Consider the following 14,187-nt stretch of genomic DNA (forward strand, 5'->3'; position numbering starts at 1 on the left):
ATGGGAATGATAAAAGATAAAAATGGTAGACACATAAGAGAAGCAGAAGAGATTAAGAAGAGGTGGCAAGAATATACAGAAGAACTACACAAGAAAGATACTAACATCACTGATAACCAGGATGATTTGACTACTGATCTAGAGCCTGACATCTTAGAGAATGAAGCCACGTGGGTGTCAGGAGCCACTGTTAGCAATGAGGCAAGTGGAGGAAATAGAATTCCAGCTGAACTATTTAAAATCCTTAAAATGTTGCACTCAACATGCCAGCAAATTTTGAAAACTCAACAGTGACCACTGGGTTGGAAAAAATCCTAAAGAAAAACATTGCTTCTTTTGGTTGCCAGCCAGTGGTAGAAGTGCAACTTCTTTCAGTTGTCCCAAATCTGAGTTCATCACATATTAGCCACCATCCTGCAGTGTCCAGGCCTTTGTTGCCACTATATTGCCCAAGTTTGATCCTAATGAAATTAAAGTCATGTTTTTAAGGTACACAGCTGGTGAAGCTGGTGCCACATCTGCTCTGCCCCCAAAATTGATCCTTTAATTTCATCTCCCAAAAGAGGTTGGTAATGACATTTGTTGAGAAAACTAGAAAGGGCTAAGGATCACTGTGAAACCTACCATTCAGAATTGCCTCAGCCTTGATCATGAGAGCTAAAAAGGAAACTCCTCTAGACAGAAAGAAGCCAAAAAATATTAAGGACAATAAAAATGTCAGGCTCAATGAGAACATCAACAAGGTTTGACAGATGAGGCACTGATCCCAGGCAAGAGACCTCTCTGGAATCATTGAAGAGATACTTCGAACAGCCCCATCTGTGGGTGGCAACACTAGTGGCAGACATCCTCATGATGTCATTGATGACATCAGTAGCAGGGCTGTGGAATGCCCAGCTAGTTAGAAGCTCCAAAAGAGACTACTGCAACAAATTAAAATCTGACAACAACAAAAAGAAAAGCAATGCCAAAGAATGTTAATATGACCAAACCACTGTACTCATTTTACATGCTAGCAGGCCTATGCTTAAGATTCTATGAGCTTGGGGGCAGCTAGGCAGCTCAGAGAACCAGGCCCTGGGAAAGTCACTTAATCCCCCTTGCCTAGCCATTACCACTCTTCTGCCTTGGAACCAATATGTAGGATTGATTCACAGATGGAAAGTATGGGTTTAAAAGAAACAATCAAACAAACAACAGATTCTACAAGCTAGGCTTTAGCTATATATGAACTGAGAATTACCAAAAGAGCAGACAGGTATTCTAAGCAACCAAATTGCCAATATTTGCTTGATTATGGAGAAAGCAAGGGAGTTCTAGAAAAACTTCTGCTTCATTGACCACAGTAAAAGTCATTGTTGTGTGGATCACAACAAAATGTGGCAAGTTCTCAAAGAGAAGGGAGCACCAGATCATCTTCCTCATCTCCTGAAGAACCTGTATGTGAGTCAGGAAGTAACAGCAAGAACCAAACACTGAACAACTGATTGGTTTAAGAATGGAAAAGGCGTATGACAAGGCTGCATATTGTTACCTTATTTGTTTAACTTCTATTCAGAGGACATCATTTAAATTGCCAGGCTGGATGACTCAAAAGCTGGAATTATGGTTGCATGGAGAAATATCAACATTTTCAGGGATGCAGACAATACCACTCTGACGACAGAGAGTGAAGAAGAATTGAGAAGCCCTTTGATGAGGGTGAAAGAAGAACATGTATGCTGTTTTGAAGCTTAACATTAAAAAAAACTAAAATCACAGCAACTGGTTCCATAATTTCCTGGCAAATAAAGGGAGAAGAAATGGAAGCAACACCAGAATTTACATCCCTGGGCTCAAAGATCACTGCAGACAGCAATGGCAGTCATGTCATTTTATTTATTTATTTTTTAATTTTTATTTGGTCATTTCCAAACATTATTCATTGGAAACAAAGATCATTTTCTTTTCTTCCCTCCCTACCCTCCCACCACCTTTCCCATAGCCCACGCGTAATTCCACTGGGTATCACATATGTTCTTGATTCAAACCCATTTCCGTGTTGTTGGTATTTGTATTAGAGTGTTCATTTAGAGTCTCTCCTCAGTCATATCCCCTCAACCCCTGTAGTCAACCAGTTGCTTTTCATCGGTGTTTTTACTCCCATAGTTTATCCTCCGCTTGTGGATAGTATTTTTTAGATCCCTGCAGATTGTTCAGGGACATTGCATTGACACTAATGGAGAAGTCCATTAAGTTCGATTATACCACAGTGTATTAGTCTCTGTGTACAATGTTTTCCGGGTTCTGCTCCTCTCGCTCTGCATCACTTCCTAGAGGTTGTTCCAGGCTCTATGGAATTCCTCCACTTTATTATTCCTTTGAGCACAATAGTATTCCATCACCAACATATACCACAATTTGTTCAGCCATTCCCCAATTGATGGGCATCCCCTCATTTTCCAATTTTTGGCCACCACAAAGAGCGCAGCTATGAATATTCTTGTACAAGTCTTTTTACTTATTGTCTCTTTGGGGTACAAACCCAGCAATGCTATGGCTGGATCAAAGGGCAGACAGTCTTTTATCACCCTTTGGGCATAGTTCCAAATTGCCCTCCAGAATGGTTGGATCAATTCACAACTCCACCAGCAATGCATTAATGTCCTGACTTTGCCACATCCCCTCCAGCATTCATTACTTTCCATTGCTGTTATGTTAGCCAATCTGCTAGGTGTGAGATGATACCTCAGAGTTGTTTTGATTTGCATCTCTCTGATTATAAGAGATGTAGAGCACTTTTTCATGTGCTTATTAATAGTTTTGATTTCTTTGGCTGAGAACTGCCTGTTCATGTCCCTTGCCCATTTATCAATTGGAGAATGGCTTGATTTTTTTGTCAGTCATGTCATTTTAAAAGACTCTTGCTCCTTGGAAGGAAAGCTATGACAAAATATGGACAACAGATACATCACCTTGCTGACAAAGATCCATATCAAAGTCAAAGTCAAGTCAAAGCTATGGTTTTTCCACTAGTAATATATGATTGTGAATCCTGGGTTATAAGGAAAACTGGGCACTTCAGAATCAAAGCTTTCAAATTATGGTGCTGGCAAGGACTTTGGAGAGTTCCTTGAACAAATCAATGAATATTTAAATAAATTAATTCAAACTATTGAATTATTTGAAGCTGAAGCTTAATACTTTGGCCACATAATGAGAAGTCAGAACTCTAGGCACTCCCCCAAAACAAGTCAACCAGCTTGAAAATATGGTTCAAAAAAATGAAAAGACTATTCATATAACTTTTTTAAATAGAGAAATTATACTGAAGTTAATCTCACACAAGTGATCACAAGACGCTGAAGTGTATGATCTGTTTCAAAAATGAAACTTATCAAAAACTCATTCTGGAAAATTTACCCAAAGCTGCTTCACAAATCTTGCTAGAATTCTGAAGTCTGAAGTAAGAATGCATACAATTTAGATACATGGACATTACTCATGTGTAAACTGCCCAGCCCTGGATTGGAATCCTGGTTTTGCTACTGGCAAGTTACTTAACTTCTCTCAAGGTCTCAGTTTCCTTTAAGTTGCCTCTCAACTCTAAATTTTTGATCCTGCAATCGATCTTAAAAGTTCTTCTCTAGGAGACAGCTGGGTAGCTCAATGAATTGAGAACCAGGCCTAGAGATGGGAGGTACTGGGTTCAAATCTGACCTCAGATACTTCCTAGCTGTGTGACCCTGAGCAAGTCACTTAACCCCCATTGCCTAGCCCTTACCAACTCTTCTGCCTTAGAAGCAATACATAGTATTACTTCTAAGATGGAAAAGAAGGGTTTAAAAAAAAGTTATTTTCTACTTTAAATTATAGTATTATAGATTTAAAACTAGAAGGATCTTATTAAGATTATAGTCTGGTTCCCTCATTTTCACTGCATCTTATTGAAATGCTTAGACCTACAAAACACTTTTAAAATACCCTAAATAATTGCATATATTTTCTGTTTCTAACATAGGTATCAATATGGAAAAAAATAAAATAGACTTAGTCAATAAAAGTTTGCCCAGGGTCCTATAAATGGTCAAAGAAATTTTGTTTATGGCTCAGATCCTTGTATCAACATGCATTTCTGCTTTATACCTTAATGGTCTGCCTGGCTCCCAGCTGTTCCAGCCCTGAAACTATGACTTACCTTTTAAATTTCCACCTGTATACTCAGCCCTGCTTTATACTTCTAGGACTAAGCTTGACACGAGGCAAAGAAAACATAAGGACCACCAATGGAATAGAGATCTTTGGCTCAATGCCAAATCAGTCTTGGAATTGCAGAATATTAGAACTGGATGTTACCTTTTATGCATTTAGTCCCAGTTTTCTTAATATAACATAATAATAATGATAATATAATATAATAATATTCTTTGCCGATGCCTCATCAACTACAGCATTATTTTCTATCCACCCTTGTAAACTTTCTTACTCCTTATTAATGTCAGAGGTGGGACTAATTTCAAAATCTCTGTCCGAGTAATATGATTCTGACCCTGACAGCCCTGGGTCCCAGTGCGCTGAGCCCTTCCCTCTCAGAGGAATCTCAATGCTTAATTATTAATACTAGTTACCCAAAATCCACAGGCATGGCCTCTTTAATCCAGCAATATGGCGTGACAAGTAAAACTGGCCTGAGAATCAGGACACTAAGGTTCAATCTTAACTCTCCCAATTACCAGCTATGTAATGGCAGACAAGTCTTGAACCTTGTTAAGCCTCAGTTACTTCAACTATACAATGAAAATAAGGATAAATTAGGACTTCTTAGGGATTTTATAAACAATGTTTTTCATAAAACAAAGCATTTTATAAATGTGGGCCATTATTAACATAGAATTATGGAGTAGTCTATTAAAGAAAAAACAAACATTTAGCAAGTGATTATGTGTCAAACAATATGCTATGGGGATACAAACAAAAAGAATTATACAATCCCTACTTACAAAGAAGCTTACAATGTAGAGCAAGAAAGAAAGATAGGGAGAAAGAGAGGGGGGAGTAAAGAAGAGACTGAAGAAGTGACAAAAAGAAGGAAAAAGTAAGTTGGGTGGAGAAGAATATTAGAGTCGAGGATACAAATACAATTAAGATTTTCTATCCTCAAGGAGTTTATATTCTCTTGGGATAAGACAATACATAAAAAGGTGCTGTGAAGAAGAAAAAACACACATAAGCAGGGGAAATGGAGAGGGAGGGTTGGCATATTTACTTCTATATATAAATGTATATATGTATACATACACAAATCACCAAATGAGCATACCTTGCTATGGAAACAAATAACTCTCTCATGAATACTTTGCTTCAGGTCTTGTCCCACAAAACTTAAACACCTGCCTCCTCACGAGATCTGGATCTGTTTCTCCAAGAGTTCAATCAATCCATAAACATTTGTTAAGAGTCTACTATGTGCTAGGTACTGTGCTTAGCACCAGAGATAGAAAAAGAGGCAGAGGATGGCCCTTGCCCTCAAAGCGATTACAGTATAATGGAAAAGGAACTTAGGAGTAGGTCATATGACATTTCTTTTTTTTTTTTAACTAAAAGATGTTTAGAGAAAAGAACATTTACTGAGGATCAGATATGGATCAGAGATCCTAACCTAAGATCTATAAACTTTTTTTAAACAGAATAACTATGTCATCTTGATGATTTTAATCCTATATATTTTACTTTTTACATTTAAAAACATTATTCTAAGAAGAGATCCACAAGTTTCACCAAAGCAACAGGGTTCATAATACCAAAAAAAAAAGGAGAAAAGAATAACTACTGATGTAAATATAAAAGATCAGAGAAGAAAGAAAATACATTTCAATAGGGAGTTTGTGACCAAACATGATGGCAAATAAATGGACAGCTCTTAATATATGAAATTAAAAGATCTGCATAACAATGTCAATGAAGTTAAAATTGGAAGGGAAAAAGCTAACTGAAAATAATCTTCATAACAAGTTTCCCTGCTAAAGATATCTTATCAACGATATGTATATATTGAATTTATTCTAATTTAGAATAAAAACTATTCTCCTACAAATGATTAAAAGATATCAACAGGCTATTTTCAGAGGGAATATTCCACATTATCAACAACTAAAAAATAAAAAATACTCCAAACCATTAATGAATTACAAATTAAAACAGTTCTAATATTCTACTTACCACCCATCAGAAAGGAAAAGATAAAAAAAAAAGTAATTGTTGAAGGACCTTCAGAAAAATAAGCATATTAATGAACTGTTGGAAATGTGAATCATTCTACTTGATCTAAAACAAAACTTGGGGGCTTTTGACCAATCAACTAAATATATGTGTACCTTCTGAACCACTTCCACCAGTACTAGACTTATATTGCCAAGAGAACAAAGAAAAAAATGTTAATTTTTTTTTTTACATTGGCTCTATTTGTGGTAGCAGAGATTGTCCATCAATGAGGGAATGGCTGAACAAATTATGAAATATAAATAGAACAAAGTAGAATACTACTTTGCTGTAAGAAATAACAAAAAAAAAGGATGATTTTAAGAAACCTTGGAATTTTATATGAAATGACCCAGATAACTAGGATAACAATTTATACAATAGCTTTGTGAAGATAAACAACTTTGAAAGATTGAAAGAATTCTTCATCAATGTCATGACTAACAATGATTCCAAACGACTAATTATGAAGTGTTACCTACCTCCTGAAAGTACAGAATAAGCTATACATTTTGCTTGACTATGCACATTAAGTTACAACAGTTTTGCCATTAGAAAACAAAGAGCAGAACAACTTTCAAAATTACTTTGAATTTGTTTTAGGAGGAAGGGAAAAAGTATTTATTTATTTATTTATTTTAAGCTCTTACCTTCTGTCATGGAGTCAATACTTTGTATTGGCTCCAAGGCAGAAGAGAGGTAAGGGCTAGGCAATGGGGGTCAAGTGACTTCCCCAGGGTCACACAGCTGGGAAGTGTCTGAGGCCAGATTTGAACCTAGGACCTCTCGGCCTTGCTCTCAATCCACTGAGCTACCCAGCTGCCCCCAGCAAAAGTATTTATTAAGCACTGTGGAAGTGAGAAATTGGTAATGGTTTGCAGCAGGAGCTGAGTAGCTGGGACTGATGACCTGTCATTCAAACGAAAACATTCTGTTTTGGAATGTGACCAGGAGAAATGGCTGGAAGAAGGGGATCAGACCAACTGAAGTCAAAAGTCTTTGGCTTTGAAGACAGAAAAGTCAGGACTCGTGGCTTGGAGACAGAAAGAAAGAAAGGACAAAAGTCCATCTCTCTCCGATTTCTCTGCTGTGATATAGTGACTGAACTTTCAGACCTATCATCCCATTTCCCCAAATTGAACTATATTCCACCATCCTCCAACCTAAGACTTATTCTAGTATTAGGGAAACCCCAAACCCGCTTTCCCTCCATTTCTTATCTTACCTTTCTTCCCAATAAACCCCTTATTTAATTTAGAGAAGAGAAAGAGTATTTTATTTGAGACATCATCAGGAAGGGGAGGGAAGAAGGGAGGAAGGGAGGAAGAAGATTAACAGCCCTGATCTTTAGTTATCATTTACCATTCAAATAATCCCTTATTATAGCACCCATTACATGCCAGATGCTTTACAAATATATCATTTGAGCCTCAAAACAACCCTGAAAATTGGATGCTACTATTATCCCTACTCATTGAGATGAGGAAACTAAGACAGTTAAATGTCTTGTCCAGTGTCACACAGTTCATTAGTCCCTGAGTCCAGATTTCAACTCAGTTCTTCCTAACTCTAGGCTCAATGTTCTATCCATTGTGTTTCCTATCTGCCTCCAAGTATTACACACTTAAAAGGAAAAGCAAGCTACAAGATAGTTTCTATGCAATAGGAATTCTGTTTCATGTATAATTCTCTTGTTCTACTTTGTGTATGGAAATGATTATTTTATTTGATGTTTATTAAGCCCCAAATAAAAAATAATATCATTGGGAGAGAGATGAGGAGAAAACAGATTTATAGGCACAAAGGGTTTTTTTAAGTTGTCAGATAGCTATGCAGGATCTAAGTATCTGCCAAAAGTGATTCTAATAATTACAATTTTACATTGACTTGAAAGCTCCATCCATTTAAAGCAGACATGTCTATTTATCTTGTGGCCACTAAAAATCAAAATGTGACAGCTTTTGCAACCAGCTTAATTAGCAATGTAACTTTAAAATGGTATTTCAAAATCTTTGTTTCAAGTCTGGCCTATCACTAAAACCAGGGTCCTTTTATGAAAGAGTTGCATTTTAAAGATTCTGGTTTTATAATACAGGTATAGGAAAAAATGTGCAAACTCCCTGGCAGAAAGCTGACATATCGTATATAGAGATGTTTCCACGTCACTCCAACCATCAGTTATTTCCAGTCAACCCCATAACTTTCAGAACCAAACTATCCCTCCTTGGCCTCTCTCCAAAGTATGTTTTTTCCCCTTTTCAAATGTAAACTCCATTAGGTCAAGGAGCTGTCTTTCCTCTTGCATGTTTATCTCCAGTGTCTGGCTCGTAAGTGCTTCATAAATGCCTTTTCATTCACTCAATCACTATACTACTCATTTACTACTTTCTTCCCTCATACCTACATGTCCCTTGCATGTTTCTAGTGTTCTAATGTACAATTAACTTTTTTTAAATCAGGTGTCTAGCTTTTAAGTTTAACAGAAAAGTGTTCTGATGAGAGAGGCTAAAATAATGAAACGAAATACGGTGAAAATCATTTCCATACCGATATTCTCTCCCAATTTCCTACAGTTGTATAAAATGGAGAACAAAAGCATTGTGAACTATGCTTTTAGCTGATACATAATTGCTTACACATCCAAATACATTAGCCAAGTTTTCAACAAGCAATTAGGCAGTCAATTGTGTTGAAAATGTTCTTGCTCACTCAGAGAAGTGACCACGCCTGCCCCAGGGCTCACCCAGGCCTACCTCTTTTCTCCTATGAGTTCAGTAAGCATAACTTGTTCCGTGGTTGCCACTTGTTGGCACCCGTAGCCTGTCAATAAGATGAAAATATTTGTCTTTCATAATTTCTTTTCTAACCCCAAAATACTTTCCTCTCTGGCTTTCTGTGGTGGGTCTAGAGCTTTGTTCTGGAAGAGATAAACAGTATGTGTCTACATGACACCAATTCAAATGAAAAAATCAAATTGAAATTATTTCTATCTATTTCTATCAGAAAAGTATTTCTATCTTTGACTTCTGTTTCTTCATTAGTAAAATGAAGAGGATTTGGACTAGAGCAATGGGAGGCTAAAAAATCATCCATAGCTTGTAAGCTTTACAAAGAGAGGCAGCCACCCAGTTTTGGCCCATGGTTTGCCAATCCCTGCAGTAGAGCATCTCTAAGCCTCTTCCAGCTCAGATCCTCTGAGATTAAAAGAAAAGGGGAAAATGTGGTTTGATAGAATTTTCGGTTTTCATGAACTATGTTGGTGAATTGTTGATAGCACTTTAGTTGCCACAATAACCCTTCAGAGAAAATCAGAACAACTCACTTCTCACAGTCATAGGAAAATATGCTTGGCAACAGGAGGCTTTCAATCCTGCAGAAAACAAGAGATATCCGCCTTCCTTTTCAGTCTTAGAGATGAACTTACATTAATCTTATGGCTGGGAATATAACAATCCTCTCTGTCTGATCAACAGCTGAAGGACTCTTAAAGCATCCTGAGTTCATGCAGGCTAATAAAACCTATAAGTTATTTTCACTTACACACAAGGGTAATAGGATGTGTCCTGGATTAAAATTCTAACTACTTAAACAGAATGACAACACATGGAAGAGTCTAAAGAGTTCCATTTTCCTTTAACTAAGAAAACATGTGGGGATCATCACCAAAAACCAAATGCTATGTAAAAATTACTTTTCCATCTCTAATTTGCTCCTAAATCCCAATAGAGGGGCAAATAACAACACTGATTCAATTTGCTAATCATTTCTTTGTAGGCCATGGAAAGGTAGACCATGGGTAGTCAACATGACTCTTTGAGCCATGACCACTGACTGTTGTTACTTGCCTACTAAATGCTTTAAATGACTTTTCTCATAACCAGCATATTTTAAGATTAAATGATCTTTGGTTCCATATTGTCTTTAATCTAACTTCACTGATTCCCTTCCCACCCCAACCCCCTTTTGTGTGGGCAGTACAGCTTTACTCTCAGTAATGAGCCCCTCAGCTACATACCAGACCTTTTGAAGAAGGCTCACTTTTCATCATCCAAAAGCATGAGCTCACACATGTTCCAACCTGCCTTTGTTCCCTTCAGGCTCCCATACTCATTGAGTTGCCTATTTTCTTTTAGGTGAGATTCAAGGTATCAGACCTTAAAAGCCTTCTATTGGGAATGGGGAGGTGGGGGGGGGGGAGAAAAGGGAGAGGAGAGAGCAGAGAAGGGATCCAGGTTATATCAGTGAACCCCTCTTCACTGGCTTTGCCCTTACAGCAGCTGGGGAGCTCAGAGACTCTAAGCCTTCCTATTTCAAACTTCACAGGTCTAAAAGACTGAACATTTGCTGTGAAGGGCCTTCATCTCTGGAATTCTCTGCCCAAGTTTCTACCTTCATGATCCAGAGTAAAGTCCATCTCACTACTAAAGTTGGTTCCTGAGTACAGAGGATCCAAATAACACAGATTATTTATTTCCCACGTTGGTGGTCCACTATGGCACAGTAAAGGTGGTAGTATTTCTAAATGCGTGCAGAAGTTGAGCACATCTCTAAAAATATCAAGAGCAAATAATATTCAGTCCAAGACAGGAGGGAACTTGACTTCAATCTTTCCTCTTGTGTTGCCTGTGACTTGCTCTAACACAATCTAAAAGCTATCTGTTCATTTGGCTCCATTTGTTTTCCATCAAATTAACCTGTCTGCCCTTGTCGTTCCTCTGCCTGATTGTTTTTACTTGGAGTTCCACTGTATCTTTATAGCTAATGACTGAAAATTATAAATACAAATAAAGGAGGATGCCCCACATGCTTATGGAGTCAGCAGCTGTTCCCAGCTCAGGTGGACTGCAGTCAGCTGAAAATGAGACGAGTTATTAGGGATCCAGCAGGGGCGCAGAGCAAAGAGTATTTCGGTCAAAAGTGACTGTTGAAACAAAAGAAAATAACCCCATCCCAAATGCTCTGGGCTGAATCTGCCTTCCTGGGGTCTTATTCTGGTTCAGAGATAGCTCTGTCCTTGAAGTACTCTCTGTTGAGTGACACTAGTCCATGGTATCAAGTAGTGTTTAAAATACCCAGATTAAAAGACTTAGGCATTTAATGTTACAGCTCCAACAGGTATATAAACGAAAATGAACTTGCAAATTTCATTGAAGCTTTCCACTCTAGCCCATGCCAGTCTCTAATATCAATGGTTTCCCCATTCCTGACAAAGACTTTCATTGCCTCTTACCAAGTTCCCTTTCACACTTGGCATCAGGCCAGTCCAGCAGGGGAAGGTGACTTTAGTGAGGTTATCACTCTTGTAGGTGCATAGGTTAACATCCTCCTTGGGCAATGATTGGACTAATATTCTGTTCTTTGTTCGAAGCTCTAAAGGATTAATGTATGAGAAATGATAACTTGAACTGATGTTATTCTTGTCCTAAAAGCATTTAGTTCCCTTCTCTTCCTGGTGAAAGAGGTGAGAGGATATGACTCTTGTCTCAGAACTGCCCAAGAAAATGCTTTTATCAAATTTCAGCTGGATAATGTGCTGATGGTTCATTTAAAAGAGATAGTCTGGTTCTGTTAGCTCAATAGCTTGGAGGATTGATTTCATCCCCATTTAGGCTGGTTAATGTCACTGTGTTCCTTATAGATACAGGCTGAAATATTCAATCTGACCAGGCTTTCATAAATGACCATGGGCAAAACAGAGAGAGTTGCTTATCTACCCTTCACCAGCCCTAGAGACACAACTCAAAATACATTCCCAGTGGCAGAATTTTCATATGTCTACATGTGCCTCAGCATGACACATCTTGCATATAAGTTATTTGTAGCAAAAATTGCATTCTTGTCCTTTTGATTACAGTAAATAAAGTCATTAGATTCAAGAGTTTGTGCGTTTCTTCTCTATGACCACTCATTTTCTTTTAGAACTAGTCTATCCCGCCAAATTGAGAAGTATAAACCACAAGTTAAATACTGTGTGGTCAGGGATGGATCAGACCAGAAGAAAGCACTGTTAAAATTATCCACGTTGCAGTTAACTTAGTTTAAATTGATGCATAAAAGAGCTGTTCTGATATTAAACACTTCCTCATTTTCAGAATGGGGAGAAGAAAAAAATGTCCCCAGCAGAGGGGGAGATTCTACTCAAAGCAAACTCTGCTTCAAGAATATCAGAATGAGGTTCACGATTTAGACAATATGAATACTGTGTACTGTTATAAGGAAAAGAAGGGGCAGCTGCTGCAAGGCACAAGCAGGAAGGTTCCAGAATTCTAGGAGAGTGAGAGAATTGCTCTTCCTTGGGGGGAAGTTGAAGATAAGGGTGACAGTGAATCTAGCTCTTTGGGTGGACCTCGTGAGTTGGACTAGTCTCCCTCTCTTGTGACTGTATCCCTTATGGAAAACTTCACAATATATCCCCTCAATAGGAGTACAGGGTGAACAAGTATGAATACGTAGCAGATCACATTTGTGTAATTAAAAGGGAACTAGATTTGGAGTCAGGAACATCTGGATTTAAATCCCACCTCTGATACTTACTGGCTGTGTAGTCGGGGCCAATCACTTAAAATTTCTGTGCCTCAGTTTCCTCATCTATAAAACAAGGGAGCTGATGGCCATTAAGATATGTTTAAGCTCAGAAGCTATGCTCCCTTAATCTTAGTGATTTTAAGACTTACAAAACACTTTAATAAGTACATTAATACATTTTATCCTCAAAGTTCAGAGATGTTGTTACTTATCCATGAGACACAACTAATAAGAATAGCTTACACTTATACAAACTTTCAAGTGCATGATCTCATGTGCTCTTCATAATACTCCAATGAACTTTACAAGTATTATTATGCCCATTTTATTGATTAGAAAACTGAGGTTCAAAAACTCAATGGCCTTGTTTCTATTCATTCTACAACCTCGTCATTGCCCCTACATCCCAGGGTGGTTGTGTAGATCAAATGAGGTAATAGTTGTAAAGTATCTATCAATGATGTCTGGCATATAGCAAATGTTACAAAAACATTGGTGAATACTGTCATTTTTATTATAGTGTCAAAGATAGGATTTGAAACCTGATCCCTGACTCCAAGTTAGCCTTTTTCCCATTATTACAAGATGCCTCCTAGTAAATTACTAACTGACAATTACAAATTACAAACTAACGTTGAAATGCTAATGACATCATAGCTCCTATTTGGGCTTTTTTTTTTCTCCAAACAATCACTCTTTAAGTCACATTTCATATGGAATGGATTAGCAGTTCAATGTAGTTCAATTGGACAGATATTTATTAAGTACCTACTATGGCCAATACGCTAGGAAAAATATAGAGATAAATAAAATGTGGTCTTTGCCTTCATGAAATTATATCACTGGAATGAAGAGCTTGACAGTGAGCTCTATCATCATACCATCTCATTTCGACGGGCTTTTCTGAGGCAACTTTCAATTGATCTTTCAACTGAATGACATTCTGGTGTGGTCTATTGTCTTCTACATATTCTGAGACTCCAAATAAAACATAAATTCAATTTTTAAAATGGCTCTTTTCCAAAGACATGCAAGTATGCGGGAAATTCTGCAGCAAAACTCTTAGTAGCATTGTATGCATCCATTAAAAATGCCACCTGTTAACTCCATTAAACTTTTGCTCAGGTGTAAGAGTCCTCCAAATAGTCAACTACATGTAATTAAAGAACTTAAACTACAGTCTGCCCAGGGGAGAGGACTTCTTGATTCTTGCTAAGACCTTTCCTGAGTAATTACTTTCAAAATCTCTACCTCAGTCATAGCAGATTCTAGCAAAGAAGTAATATACAGAAAAATGTCTTTTCTATAACAACTTTTAGCTACTACATGATGTTCCTGGTTCCTGATTGGTTATGCTTGTGAATAACATTGAAATGGTCTAAGATGCTGCCCCATATTTTTTCTATCTGCCAAACATAAAAAATA

At 37.5% G+C, this 14,187-nt stretch overlaps 1 pseudogene; it reads left to right on the forward strand.

The window, feature by feature from the left end:
- On the forward strand, nucleotides 1-905 carry LOC130454729 (60S ribosomal protein L12-like; annotated as a pseudogene).
- The last annotated feature ends 13,282 nt before the right edge of the window (nucleotides 906-14,187 follow it).

Source organism: Monodelphis domestica, chromosome 5 (genome assembly GCF_027887165.1).
Source record: "Monodelphis domestica isolate mMonDom1 chromosome 5, mMonDom1.pri, whole genome shotgun sequence".
NCBI classification, from domain to species: domain Eukaryota; kingdom Metazoa; phylum Chordata; class Mammalia; order Didelphimorphia; family Didelphidae; genus Monodelphis; species Monodelphis domestica.